This window comes from Diadema antillarum, unplaced genomic scaffold (genome assembly GCF_040938485.1).
Source record: "Diadema antillarum isolate AM-2024a unplaced genomic scaffold, OU_Dant_1.0 scf00000143, whole genome shotgun sequence".
Classification (NCBI taxonomy): domain Eukaryota; kingdom Metazoa; phylum Echinodermata; class Echinoidea; order Diadematoida; family Diadematidae; genus Diadema; species Diadema antillarum.
The window spans coordinates 731,823-747,895 of NW_027271032.1; the positions used below are offsets into that span (position 1 = coordinate 731,823).

General features: G+C 38.8%; 1 pseudogene; it reads right to left on the reverse strand.

Moving 5' to 3' along the window:
• Positions 1–14,691, reverse strand: part of LOC139721476 (NACHT domain- and WD repeat-containing protein 1-like) — a 121,917-nt pseudogene extending 107,226 nt beyond the window's left edge.
• Positions 14,692–16,073: the final 1,382 nt, after the last annotated feature.

Consider the following 16,073-nt stretch of genomic DNA (forward strand, 5'->3'; position numbering starts at 1 on the left):
ACCATGGAGCGCCAAGTGTCGCATGGGATATTTTCTTGCGAAATCAGTCATTTCGTCGATGAAATAATTATTTTGTAACGAAATGACAAAATTTGTAACTAATTTAATGAACATTTCCTCCACGAAATGATAATTTCGTTAACGAAACGGTCTTTTTGTCGACGAAATGACCAATTTCTTAACAAAATATTCTGTGAGAAACTTGGCGCTGCATGGTTTTTGTCCATGGTTTAAACCATGGTTTCATTTGTACCACCTTCGTGATTTCGGGCCATTGAGTCATTACTACAGAAGGACAACATTGCTCACTGGCATTTAAGAAAGTCACTGCTTGGAAAAAAAAAATCATGCAGAAGTATATGGTCTGCAAGTGATTGGTTATGATGTTTAATGGCAAATTTGATGTTGCTGTAGTTTTTTTCTGCCATTTAGGCTTAACCACCTGCTTTCCAGGTGACTCAGTAACCCATAGATTTCATACATTATACATCCTGATAACAACAGAAACAGGTCAAAATTAAATTAGGAAAGAACTATCTGTCCTGAAATAATCCAGAAGATTACCAACATTTACACATCAAAATCAGGGAGATTCCTAGCTGGAGTGGGAAGTTTCGCAACAAATTTCACAGGAAGTTTGCAGTCACACTGACAAAACTTCGAGATCTTAATGATCGAGATCTAAACTTAATGATTTTTTGCTAGCATGACAGCGCCTAATAGGATATAGCTATTCCTAAGGTTTCATGCTTTCGTTATAACATGAAGAAATGTTTCATTTGTAAGAGATTATTATCTTCAAGTATAGTCTGGTAAATCTTGTGCATTTCTTTGTGTCATAGAGGCTCAAATACTAGGCAGAGAAAATTCTCTGCCTATATCATATCTCTACAGAACTATCTGTCAAAACAGTTTCTATTCAAGATTTAAGCATCAACTCTAAATCAGGGGATCAATCATCCCATTATCGGTGACAAATTTGTTAAAGCAGTCTGTCTAAAGATCTGTTCTGTGCTATACTTCAAAATAGAAAAGTTCATTACAGTAATGGAATGGCCATGATTTTCAGTTGCTCTGATTTAGATTGTCCTCATACATTAAAGTGAAGTGTTGATCTGCCATTAGTGGCGACCTTCTACTCATAATGCATCTTGATGATACAATGTATATCAAGGCTTTCACCCAAGACTTTACTGTATGGACACATCTGAGTTGGTTTAAACAAGAGCCAGGCTCTGTACACAGAAAAATTAGCAGACAATGATCCCATCTACTGACAACAATGCAGTTTAAATAGCGTAAATGGGCAGTTGGAATTTACATACAAGTGGTCAATACACCGGCCACAAAACTGCACAAGGAAACTGACCATCAACCGGCATTCATTTGCTTGGTCAGCATCAATGACCGGTAACGTGGCGACTAAAGTTTTGGAGGGGAAAACACTTGTCATGTACACAGCAACCCCCTTTTTTTCTCTTGAATGAACAGTACACAGTGTCATCATGTAAAGTGAGGACAGAGAAAACAATGTGTCAATATTTGTTGTGTGTCTCATTGTGCATTTGTGTGTGTGTGTGTGTGTGTGTGTGTGTGTAATTGGGAGTATGCACAAGGTGCTTTATCAACAGTTATAGTACTATATGTATAGTTACTGCTTTTAAAATCCAAGCCCACAAATTCTTACAATTGTCTGAGCTAGATCAGGGAATCCCTTTTTTTATTTATTCTCCTTCTTTTTTTTTTTTTGCTGTTAGTATGAATTTAATGTAAATTAATCCCTACACACAAGACGTCAAAAGCTTTGATACCCATTTACTGGATTTCTCAAGAGAGTGAACATTTTTTTTTTCATCACCTTACATGTTGTTCCTGACCTCTCTCTTCTCCCCCTTTTTTTCTCCTTCTCTTTTTCCCATCCCTTTTTTAGACTTTTTTCCTCCTTCTTTTTCTTCTTAAACCTCTCATTTTCCTCTATCCTCCCTGTAAATCAATTCCAATTTTTTCTTCTTTTTTTTTACATCCTTCTCAAATCATCTAATTTCATTCCATCTTCATTTTATTACTCCTATCCAGTAGATTCAAGGGAACAACCAAGCCTGACTAGAGCAATTTATAGAATGCAACAAAAGGCAATATCACAGTCCAATATACCTTTCACTGTTGAAAAGAATGGAAAACAAGGAACATGAAATACTCTGTACAACCAGACAATGGGTACACTACCACCAAAGTATTTAAAGCAAACACTGGTGCGCTAAGGTGTTGCATACTGTTTGCTGAGCATGCCACCACACCTGATAAAATTTCAATATCCAGGGCTAAAACTGGAGAAAATTCATACAAGACGTGGCAGCTCAGCACTGACCGCAGAATGTGCAATAAACTCGAGGAAATGCAATATTCAGTGTCATAAAGTTCAGCGGTATACAATTACATTATATAGAGCGCTCAACCCACTAATATCTACAGACAACTGTCACTGGTCTTACACCTCAGTCGATATAGAAAAACATACTATGTATCAGTCTGCACACCTGGTAATATATCTCACAAAGAAACTGATTATCTAATTTGCAAAATAATATACGGGCGTCATAAATAGTTTTGAAAAGCTCTGATTTTTTATTTTTCTGTCACTGTCCATCCCAGTAATACATGGAATTAATAACCTGCAAATGATTCCCATCAACTCGCAAATACTAAAATACTACAATTTGAGTGTGTCCTTTCAACCACACCTTAGCCACAACAAGCTCAGAATAGTAAAAATTGGCTTTTGACTAACTAGATCACTAGGTCTGTTCACATATCACATAATATACATTTGTAATAATAGTGCCTATTGTGACAGATTAAAGTATTCATATACAGTGAAACCTGTCTATAGCGGCCACCCAAGGGAGACGGAAAAAGTGGCCGTTATAGACAGGTGGCCGCTATAGACAGGTAATCCAACTTTGTGTGCATTGCTTACATGTACATGTATCATCATTGTATCCTTACATGTACATGTACAGTGTATGTGTGTACGTATGCATACACCGTTCGTTTCATGCATTTAACCATGCCGGTGTATGAAATTGTTGCACAGTAGCATGTTTATTGTCATGAAGGATTGTGCATTATTATGACTGAATGAGGGATGAATGCAGCGGTGGCGATCACTGAACGTTGCTCGCACAGCTAAACAGAAAAATACGCTGAATTATCGGCTTGGCTACGGCTCCATTGGGTTTTTGGCCGCTATAGACAGGTTAATATCTCCCGCGGGAAACAAAATTTGTGGCCGCTGGCCGTGTTAGAGAGGTGGCTGCTATACACAGGGTCTTTAACAGGGCTTTTCTCTCAGGGGGATTTTGCAGTGGCCGCTATAGACAGGTGGCCGCTAAGGCAGGTTTGACTGTACTTCTTGAAATTATACAAGATTTGAAAACTGGCCATGACCTTTGACCTTGCATTTCTCCAAGAATACTAGAAAATGGAAAAAAAAGAAGAAATGTATATCATGAAAGGTTCTTAGCTGAGTATTTACACATGAGATCTTAACTAATTGACTACTTCGTCAGTGGAGAATGAGAAGGGCATTAAGTTACCTCGAACACTATGGGTTTAGTGGCAACTTAACGCCCTTCTCATTTTCACCATCATTGTAAAGTAATGTATACAATCATGTGCTCCATGTCTCATTGAAATGTAGGCATCAGAATATTTGGCAAAAGCAGATAAAAAAATTCAGAATGCCCCCTAGCATCCAATTATCTGCAGCATGATGAAAAGTACCTCCATCCCCCTCCCCCCCCCCCCAAAAAAAAAGATGACAGCAGCAATAAAGCAGCAACTTAGAAATATATACTAATGGCAGAAAACTTCATCAACTTCTAATATCATCGATTAGTACAACATACACTTCAATACTTGAAATCTGTTGTTGACAATCAACTTCCTGTCAAAGCGAGTTTTCCTATCTTCCCTCTTCACGTAGGCCACAGAAGATGCCTATCAGAAAATACATGCTGACCTTTTCATCACCCCCCATCATTACCATGGTTTTTAGTTTAGTAATCGGCTTCTTCTCTGGTGCTGTAGTTTCCGTTATGAAACTTGGGATTTATAGTAGGGAGGGAGGAAACAAAAACTGGAGGAATTTGTCTGAGGTTGAATGGCGCCCTCGTTGATGAAGGTCTGCTGGGGGATGTTGATCATAAAGTCAAGAAAATTCCATATAGAAAATGCTGAGCTTTTACTTGCAGTGCCTCATTTGTCGCCTCACTGTAATGGGCATTATTAGTGCTCTTCGATGCTTCAATGGAAGAAAATGGGATAGGCATGGCTCTGCCTTTTTCACTGTGATCATCAAATGACACTAATTTAATTTACCCCTTCGCCATATATCTCGCTACCAATACCCTTCCGCATGATTCTTGCCTTACATCACTTCATAAGGGTGGTATATCACATCTTCTCCTTTAAACTGCTTGCAAGTAGCTGGTAAATATTCTCACTGCAAGACTCTGAACAGACCTTGCCCTTGCCCTTGCCGTTGCTGTTCATTGTCACCCAAATGTCATGACTTTCTTCTCTTTTTTTCCCCCCACACTGTAAATAGCCACAAGGAGGATACTGCAGGGGATTAAATATCTCGAAACCTACAACATTATGCATGTTGTAAACTGTTGACATCTTGTAAATTCATACCCTGACATATTGTGCTAAAAATATTATCGAACTCTGACAAAATTTGCAACATTTGCAGTGTTAAACTCACAGGCAACCCTCACACTTGTGAAACAGGTTCATTCAACACCCTCGTCTTGGGCTAAGATATCCACGTAGAACTAGAAGCTCTCGGAAAGTGCAAACCATCGCCAAGGCCTTACAAGCTCACCTACACTATACAACTGTACACTCCTCCTCCTCCTCCTCCTTCTTCTTCTTCTTCTTCTTCTTCTTTTATCTCTTTAAAAATAAAATCCTGGATCTTAACTATGATCCAGATCATTATTAGAAAAAAAAAATCATTAAAAAAAACACTCATCTGTTCCTTCTACCACAACAAAACTATCGAGAAATGTCATCAAAATCCATTCATAACTTTTTTATCACCTATTCCACCAGCAACTGCAAGTACCTTGGGCTCCACAAGGTATGGAGACATCTACCGGTAAGTTATATGACACATTCATGAATGGTATGGTGTGGCTTCATCATTAAGGTATTTATTTGTACCTGCTAATACGGAGCTGCCATCAGTGTACACTGTGACAAGGTAAATTACATTTAATTAAATCATTCGAACATTCTCATCAAGTCCATAAATATCCACTGTCCACAAACCATCAGTTCCACAAAAACAAAAAACAAAACAAAATTTTAATTGCTGTTACATCATCAGGCTTTCATAAGCATACATGTTATACACAAGTGCACAAACACTGATTTTAATACATCATGCTAAACTTTAGAAAAATAAAGGAACATTACAATTAAATACAGTAAATGTAGAAATTTTTGCACTCTACTGAGTAAGATGAATTTTGCATGCTTTTAATTCCACAGTTCAAATCAAAATATAAAGTAGTGCATATTTTATCACACATAACAAATTAAAAAAAAGAATGTGTGCTCTTAGTTTAGCGCTAGTTTTATGCCGCACAAAATGCAAGAAAATATCCAAATTGCAAAAATGTTCACCTTTTCAGCATGGTTTCTGATCATGACATTAATTGTATTTTTAATGAAGCTGAACAGAAACTGATTATCATGACAACTAATGAATTTCTTATTAAGAAATGAAATGCACAGAAGTTCCTTCGATGTAATGCAAGAATGACATCGTACAGAAACTCACACATTTCAATGAAATTTATGTACCAAGTTACAGCATCAAGTTCATCCTATGGTAGCCAAGGGCGCAACAACATATAAATTCACATGCACACATATAAAACTCACATGCGCACACACACACACACACACACATGTATGCAAAAACTGTCACTGTGCCAACAGCACAGCGATGCATTCCACCGAAATCATCATCCCATTACACGAAAGTGAGCCGTAAATGTGGGATGCCATGACTACAGCCGAACATCCTGGCGACACAAAATGATCAGGTGTAACGGACTCGTCATCAGGTTCAATTACATCACACGTCATTCCCCATCTGATGTACTCTGCTCTCAAACTGATATTGACTACCGTCCGCTGAGGACAGGGAATTTGATGTATTGATTGTCAGGGTCTTGCTCAGTCTCGGTACAAATTTCCGGAAAAAAAAAAACGGCTTAATCAGGAATCAATTTCAGATAGCAAACAGGCAACTTCATTTTCTGCTCGCTCTACCTTCTCCCTCTCTCTCTCTCTCTCTCTCTCTCTGCTTATCTATTTATGTATTACCTCACTATCTCTCATCCAATCCATATATCCTTGGTTGCATTTTGCTCCTACATCTATAAAGACCTGAGCATAGAACCTCATCCTGGATGTTAGTACTCTAAAAATTAAGCAGACATGGAATAGCAGCTCTCTAAAAAGTAATAACAAAATCAATAACAAAATCAATGAAAACAAGATTTTCCTCTACACTTCATCAAAAAGATTAAATTATCCCTAGTTCCTAAAGTTCCTAAAGTTCCTATCTAAAGGGCCTGGTTCTTCCTGTCAAGAATTGACAGAGTAATTAAAAAAGTTTGCTTCTCCAGAGAAAATTGATACTCTTTCAAAACAAGCCAGCAAATAATGAGTTCTTACTGCATGTCTTTAAAGTCACAATAGCTGTCTAAGTGCTATGATGAAAAGCAAGTGACAGAACGGGGATATAATACCATGATTCAATCACATTAAAAAAAAACATAATCTGAGACAGGTTTATGCTGTGTTTAGTTGTCTTCAAACTTCCACTATACCTTGCCTCCATAACATTTGCACGCACATTTAATACCATATTTATCTTAGATAAATATACAATGTACTTAACTGCTTTTATATGACATACGCTTAAATTGATAAGCATAGTTTCATCATTTTGTCTACAATTTTTCTACCATCCTCACCTAATATCTCACCAATCTTCAGTCTTCTAAGAGCTGTTTATTTTCTCTACCTCTCTTTCTCCCTCTCTTTCTCTCTCATGCACACATATACACAAAACACACATAATACCATTTCTACCTCCCTCCCCAAATATTTCATGTTGTCACGTCACCATGGCAACGCAGGCGTGAACATTGTACCAGGTAGCTGGAGTGCCAATGTTTGATGTTTACCAATGGCAGTGTGTGTGTGATCACTGGTGGTAACGGCAGGTACTATATTGATGGCTATGATTTGGGACTTACTGTATTTATAGTCCGGTAATCACACAGTTCAAGTGGTCAGTTCATGGAATGGTAGAAAATAATATGGTTACCATTCAATATTTCTCTTTTATTTCTCTCATTTGAATTTTTTCCCTCTTCTTATCCCTTTACCTCTTCCTCTTCCATTCACCTTGAATTGTTCTCTTTTTGTCCTTTTCTCTGTTTTGTTCTTCATTTTTCATATCTTCTTTCTGAATCATCTTCTCTTTTTCTTCATGTCCATGTGTTTTTGTTAAAAAAAGAAAAGATTATTGATGAGATTGCACCGTATGCCAGGATTGCTAACAAAATTGAAAGTTTGCTCACAGATTAATGCATCCTGACTATGCACTGTTTTATGGCATCATACTCAAGCCTCTGAGATGGACTGGCTGGCCTAGTGTTTGAGTTGACTGTAGAAAATTTGTCCCAGGCAAATGCAGCAAGAGTTATTATTAGCTGACAGCAAGTGTTCCATCATGAATAAATCCAATGTCTCAGTAGCATATTCCATCTTCCATCTTCACTTATTTTTTCTCTTTTTAGATAACAATGTGATGACATAATTTGTCTGTCAATACAATTAGGGAAAACACTGCTAGTTGTACATTTTAACATAGTTCATCTTCCGTTATCATTCAGTCAACTACAATTAACAAAAATATTATCCACCTCATTTTTTTATTCTTTTTGGTTCTGTTTCTTTCCAGGTATACTAGTTCAAATTTCATAGAAAAAAAAGTCTCACAAAAAAAAAATGTTATTTCTGTTCTCATTGAAAAAAAAAGTTCCAAATTTGGGTCATGATCAGGATCACAACCCCCCCCCCCCCCAAAAAAAAAAAAAAAAAAAAAAAAAATTGTTATACTGAGTGCAATGAGACTGACACTATTGTTACCCTAGGGTTATCAGGTACCCATTTTTATACCAAGGTGGAGAGGGACATCATGGCTAAATCATCCTGTCCAAGGGTTTTAAAAGCACTTGGCAGGACCTCCGTTTGTAAGGCAAGAGTCTTTAAAGGAAACCGAAACCCAAAGAGAAATGAAGATAGAGTGAAAGCAGCAACATTAGTAGAACACATCAGCGAAAGTTTGAGGAAAATCGGACAATTGAATGCAAAAGTTATGAAATGAATTTTTAAAGCTTTGGTGTAGGAACTGGTGGATGAGGAGACTACTAGAGGTTATGATGTTATGTGTGGACAACAATATAAAAAAATATAAAGGGAATTCCACAAAAATTCATTTTTCATGAAGATTACACATTCCATCACATTGATACTGACATATGTTAAGGGTAGCAATTATTCCCCCTGCTTTCTGAAAGCGGTTAGTCAAGTGCTCTTTCATTATGTGCTAGAAAGTGAATTTTTGTGGAATTTCCTTTGTATTTTAATTGTTGTCCACATATGACGTCATAACCTCTAGTAGTCTCCTCATCCAGTGGTTCCAACACCAAAACTTTAAAAATTCATAACTTTTGCACCGATTGTCCGATTTTCCTCAAACTTTCACTGATGTGTTCTACTAATGTTGCTGCTTTCACTCAATCCACATTTCTCTTTGGGTTTTGGTTTCCTTTAATCCACTATACCTTAGTGCCCCCGATGATTAACATCATGCTGAGGTGAGCTGATGATAACGATTACTATGATGAAGGTGACAATGATGATAATCATAACTTCAGAATAACGTCAACAATGATACAGTCAAAACCCAAGTGATGATAAATGATATGATTGATAGCAATCAAAGTCTACCTTGACAATGTGATGGTACTGGGCAGTCTACAGATGATAAAATGGAAATTCATTCCCATGACATTTCACTACCAGAACACTAATGTAAATCTCAAGGATCATGAAATTAAGAGCTTAAAAACTGACACCAGTTATCTCCATGCAGTCAGGGCAACACAGAGGCTGAGTTGCTAGCGCACACTGCGTTGCAATCAAATGGCTCTGTTTTCATGTTACAGTGCATCCAACTGAGCAATGCTGTGTGTACATGTATTACACCATGTATTCATTCTGTTCCCTCTGTGAGAGGCACAAGATTCTGTCCCTCGGACAGCGCGGAAGATGGGGGTCCCAAGTGTAAGGGATTCATAATCCATACACGTACAGGATCCCACTTCAATCAGCTCACAAAAAGCAGCCCTGGTGAAATCTGAATGAAGTACAAGTACAGTTGTAGCAGTGGTGAATCCAGAGGGGGGCGCACTGGGCGCACGCCCCCTCTATATTTTTTGTTGAAACAAAAGAAGTAAAAAGAAAAAATGGGAGGCGTGCGCCCCCCCCCCCCTTTTAATTTTGTAAAGGTGCCTCCCCTTTACGGAATTCCTGGATCCGCCCCTGAGTAGGGACTAGTATGCCCCACACGCACCACCAAGTGGGCAAATGATGCTACATTTGGTAACCTGGGGTACCAAATGAAATTTCGCTATTTTGCAGAATTATTTTTTTGGGCTTTACCCTGGGTTACCAAAAAAAATTGTGTAAAAATAATTTCAGTACTATTATGCACATAAATGTTTTCCTGTTTGTATGCAACAATTAATGCACGCAAATAATAACCTTTTTTCTCATTTACATGCTCTGTTGTAATCTTTGCTGTGTAAAAGTTGATATGGAAGAAAAATCAGCATTGCGATTGTTATCGCCATGCCGATTTATGCTTGAGCTGATGATGAGAAAATAGTCGCTACGAAATGACAACACTGTACAAAGTCTGTATGATAATGGAACACAAGATGGCACTACACAACGCCATACTCCGGGTTATGACAGTACCCCAGTGTATGGGGTGATGATGATGCCAACCCCTGTGGGGTTCACCCCAGGTGACCAGCAACTGTATTAAAGCAAAAAGGGGATTCAACCAAGCATATTGTGCAATTTGTGAAGATCATCAGTGTACTGCTTGAGGCAGAATACTGTCATTTACTATAAAGTCTTGGTAACATGTACAAATGTATGTATACTTCATCAATGCACATTTCAAGATGCTGATCCCTTACGGCTTAATGGACTTCCCTTACCTGGGAGACATATTAGGGACTTTTAGACTGCGAGGATGAGGATGCCGTCCTCATTCTCTCGCGGTGCCAAATGGTCGCGGTCCTCTCATTACGTCCACCTGGTTGAAACCCAAATTGATTTTCAGTATGCATGTTCACATCGTGAACATCATGATCTTATGGTTCCGCCCTCTAGCCAGCCAGCCTGATTTTTACACACAATAACAAAATTCTTCCTAGAATCGAGGAGGAGGCCCTGAATTCCTCCATACCACACATTCTTGATTGTGGTATCAAATATGTCGGGGAACATGAAACATGCACAATTTCTTCGAATGACATCATCACGTGACAGTCCCCGTTTCGGACATTAATTCGAAAAGCCCTATGGCTTATTGTTTGTGGGTGGACCACCACCTAAACTCCGTGGAACAGTGATGACGGGTAAGGGGGGAAATTGACTGTGAGCAAAGAGCAGTATTGTTCAATTTCTGTTCTTTCTTTCCCTTTCCATTATGCATATTATATTTCTGTGTGGTGATGAGTGCATGTCTGTGAGTGCAAGTGTGAGAAGTTGTTTGTTGGAATCTGTGTATTTATTTAAAATGCATCATTGATGCGTAAAACTGTAAAAAGCATTTTTTTCGTGTGCTTCACCACGTGCATGCACCCTGGATACCTTATATGCATGACTTTCTAACTACAGATTCTAATAGACTCCAAATTATGTGATTTAATGTAAGCTCTAAATCTGATACAATAGTGATTATGCTTTTTACCTTATTTGCTCTTACTGTATACATGCAATATTAAGCCTCTACTAGCATCTTTTAGTACCAGTAATATTCCTATTCATGTCAAAACTGTGTACAGAAACATGTATAATACCTGAGCCATATTAGCATGACCCAAATCTTTTGCATTGATTTTTGTCAGTGGACAGTCAATATCTATGAAATTCGATTTCATAGAAAAATTCTACTCATAGACATTTCAGACTGCATTGTCATACTGAGAAATGAATATAACCCTCAAAAAAAGGCAAAAATAAAGTCTAGGAGCAAGGTCACCTATAGTTTGAAATTCTTTGGCTATGCAGTTTCATGCTATTCCAGACTGACATTGACATTCTGTTACTACTGGCACTATAAAGATTTTTTTTTTAAAGAAGATAAAACTTGCAGGATGTAAGAAGACAGCCATACTTCAAAACACTCGCTATCATTTCACTGCAAAGGGCAAGGCACGATAACAACTATCGATCACCTCCGCAGATTAAAGGAGTATTGATCCGCACACTGAAGAGGACCTGAAGAGATCTTGAAAAGAGGCACAGAGGGGTGTAAATGGGCATTACAGAACATACTGGGCTTCTTTTGTCCACCTGCAACAATGTGGGTTTGAAAGGGAGGGTGTTACCTTCCATAATTGAGTCAGAGAGTGAACTCTTTTCCTCCCCCCCCCCCCCCCCCCCTGCTCTGGCCGGACACCTGCTGAGAGTGTGAATCAAGGATTCTCCCATCTCTCTTTGATTTGGGCTATTTTGGGATCTTTACTGATACTTTTTTTTTTCTTTTTTTAACTTGCAACATTGGCCCTTGTAAGTTCTACTTTCTCTTCTTAATTAAAAGGTTCTGGGACGAACACTGTACTAGGGCTTTCTATAGATCAGTCTGTAGAGCACCGGTCTAGCAATCCACAAGTCTAGGGTTCATATCCTGATGGAATCCAATTTTCTTTTCTAAATTTTTCACCATTAAATGTAAAATAGAAATGTGAACACCTCTTCATCCAGCAATCAGAGAGAAAAATAAAAATCTCACTAGGACCTAGGATATTTGAATTCTACATCATTTGTATCCCAACTCCACTGCTAGAATTTTCACTCAGCAGCACACACAATTAGAGCATAATTTCACAGTACTTTTGTTGTTGTTGTTGTTGTTGAAGGGGGCATATCCTATCCCATCACAAACCATTACAAGTGTAACTTGAACCATTGGAAAAAATATTTCTTCAAACTCATTAGATATCATCATACATGATACTGCATATAAATGTCTGTGTCCTATTGTTGTCAAACAGCATTACCTCAAATGGGTCACTGAATCTTAATCACGTGACCACAGAGCTGGTTGTTATAATCTTCCGCATTTGTTTAGTGCATGGGATCCTACAATAAAATGTCCCAAAGTTTCTATCCTTTTGAGAGCTTTCTCCATGCCTTCAAGCTTATTACCCCATGACAACAGTAGACATCCAACAAGACATTCATTTCAATTCATTCTATCACAGGGGCAGATCCAGGATTTCCGTAAAGCCTGAAAGGGGAGGCGCCTTTTCAAAATTAAAGGGGGGTGAAAAAGCCCATCCCCCCATTTTTTCTGTTAATTTCTTTTGTTTTAACAAAAAGTAAAGAGGGGGCGCGCGCTTGGTGCGCCCCCCCCCCCCCCCTCTGCTTTTACCATGGATGGTAGCATTCAGTATGTACATGTACAGTGTAGTTTCAAGTTCTCACAGGGCAATAAATATAATTTATAAACCTCAAAGGGCACTAAATATAATCATCATAATTCATTTAGTACTTCATGTTCAGTTTACCATAATCAACTTTGGGCCAATCAATACTTGTTCAAACTCCTGGTGAATTTGTAGTAGTGCTCTAAAGTTTGTCCTGAAATGACTTCAAGAATCAAGATTTTGACAAGCTTCTAAAGGAATGTTTCTACCTTTTCAAGCAATCCTAACGAATCAAACAAATTTTGCCTTGTGTACAAATATTATGTATTTTGTCAATGGTTATGCAATCATATTGGCAGTTCACTACAAATTGATATTGGCTGGTCATCTCAAAGATTTGAAGCTACATGTATGAGCCAATCAAAATATAAAAGAGATAAAAATTATATCACAATTCTTGTCATTAGGTTTTGTTGAACATTGCTTTTCTTTTAGAAGTGGCAAGCTGAGAATGGTTAAGTATGGAACTAGCATTAAACGCCAGCCTGATTAGTGATTAATAAAATAAGCCCACCTACTTTGTATTAGAATAGGATTTATCCAATCTCTACCATTTTTGCACAATGGCAAAGCAGTACAATTACAAGAACCTGGATCACTTCAATGGAAAAAAAAAGATTTGTCAGGAATAAAAAAAAAAAAAAATTCATAAACTGATTTTGCTGATAATAAATTAGTGTAGCCAGACCAGACACCGTACACTTGTGTACAGCGACAGTGCTGTGTGTAGTTAATTACAGTGTAAAGAAACTCATTTTTTGGTTCTTGAATGACTATGAATTTTAATACCGATAATCACACCAACACAACTACATCAGCATTTAAACAGGTTTGTTTGTAAGGGTAGAATCTCCAAGTTTGTGTTTGTTTGTTTGTTTGTTTGTTGTTGTTGTTTTCATTTTTATTTTTTTTTTGGCAGTTCAGTTTGCACATTCTAGTTAATAGGCCTGCCTCTGGCTCTGTTACCATATTTACGAAATGCTGTTCAACTGAGCGCAGAAATTAAAAAGAATAGAAGAGAGAAAGACTACAACATGACATACAACTCTGTAATCTAATTTTGATCCAAAGCAATCTTTGGTAATCTTTTTTTTTTTTCATTCTAAAGTTTTTTCTGAAGCTTATCAAAGCCGGTACGCAAAAATAATTATACCAATCGACCATCTCTTCACACACGGGACCCATGCCCAATACTTCTGCGAGACAACCCCGCTACTCGCTAGGTTTGTGCAGTCGGCGTTTCCAATTTATTCCAAGAAGATCCATTTGGATGGATTGAATACGAATTTACTAGTTTCAGTCAAAAACTCATCGTAAGCGTAGACACATTTTCCGTAGAATAATATGAATTTCGTCTACATGTCGGAAGACTGCATAAATTCAGTCCATAATATGCAGCCGCTGCTCTACAGCAATTTACATCCAATTTGCTTCCTTCATCAACAAATTTCTCGCAAAGGCAATACAACGCAGCCTGGCATAATAGCTATGCTAGTGAGACGAGCGTAGCGCTAGCGAACGTCGTCTGAATGGTGCAAGACACACTGCCAACGTTAATCATTTGAGAAATCGGTATCTAAGCATCGCATCGCATTCAGATAGTCAAAATAAGGATTATCTTGGTGCTACTCACTTGGCCGTAGAATCGCCATTGACACTTCGTGTAGAGGAACAACTGGTCCCCATTTCTGGAATATGACTTGATCACACGTAGTCGTATCTCTCAGAAAATCAAACTCATAGGGAATGTGCATCAGGGAATGGAAAGGCTACCGATCTCCGACTTACGGAAGGTTTACGACTTGGAGGCGAGTCAGTCCCGTAAAAGCGTGGAGAGCCAATGGAGGGGAATAAGGGGAGCGAGCGTGCATCAATATCATGATGAATTTAATCACACGTTTCCACGGCAGCGGTACATACTACACCAATGGCAAAGGCGTAGCGTAGATGGCAGCCGTTGAAGTGAACCGCTATTCTCCGTGTCCCTGATGTTCGTAGTGAAAGATGTGCTCACCCCTCAGTTCTTGAACATGAAGCGTTTTTATTTTTTTTATAAAGAGGTGTGGACCGTGTGGTGCACACCCAACGTACGCATTTGACTTTTTACTTACTTTCTTTCTTTTTTTTTATGACGTCGCCGAATATTAACATCTCGATGTCATACTTGCAGTCAAAAAAAAAATAATGTAATAAAATCAGTATTTTTTAGCCATCACTTGAAGTTGAAGAATAAACAAATGGAAATGTTGTATAGTAGTTGTAGCAGTTTTAATAGTAGAAGAAGTAGTAGCAGCAGCAATCGTAGAAGTGGTAGTGGTAGTGGATGGTGATGATGGTGGTGGTGGTGGATGGTGATGATGGTGGTGGTGGATGGTGATGATGATGGTGGTACAGTGGTAGTGGATGGTGATAATGGCGGTACTGGGGTGCCAGTGGTAGTGGTAGAGGGAGTGGTAGTGGTAGTGGTAGCAGTGGAAGTGATAGTGGTAGTGGTAATGGGGGTGGTAGTAGTTATAGTCATAGTGGTGATGGTGGTGGTGGTGGTGGTGGTCTACCGATGGCGGTGGATCGGGTGGTAGTGGTGGTGGTGCATTGTAAGGATGGACGGGTTACCAAGGTTATGGGGAGAGGATCAGTACCATTATCTTACTATAGCTCTATGCATCATACCAGGGTCTTCCCCTCACATCCAGTAATCGATTCTGGGATGGCCAGTGTGTTATTATCCCACCCCACACAAAGTGAAACAAAGTGGTCCTAATCATGGACCTAGTAGGTCCATGGTCTATTATAGCGTCAATGGTACAACCCTAAACACTCCCCTCCCCCACCCCCGCTCTCGGCGGAGCCTTTGGAAATGGGTTGTTGTTGTTGTATTTGTGGTTGTGGTGGTGGTGTTTCTAAAGAGCTAAATCATGTCCCTGGAGGGGGAGCGGGTACACAATTGTATAAGGGATGCAGCCAACACCCCCCCCCCCCCGCCCCCGTTCTGCGACCCCTGCATTGGATGACTGGATGGAAAATGAGACAGGTTCGAGTGTCCTTTTACTTCCCAGCAAACACATAACGTTTTCAGGGGTTTCCTAAACGTTTTACTGAGGTTCCGTACGTCTTCGTATAAAATGGACGTTTTCAAAACATACATACAACGTCAAAGTTGGGACTTAGCATTTACCGCAAAGCACAGGT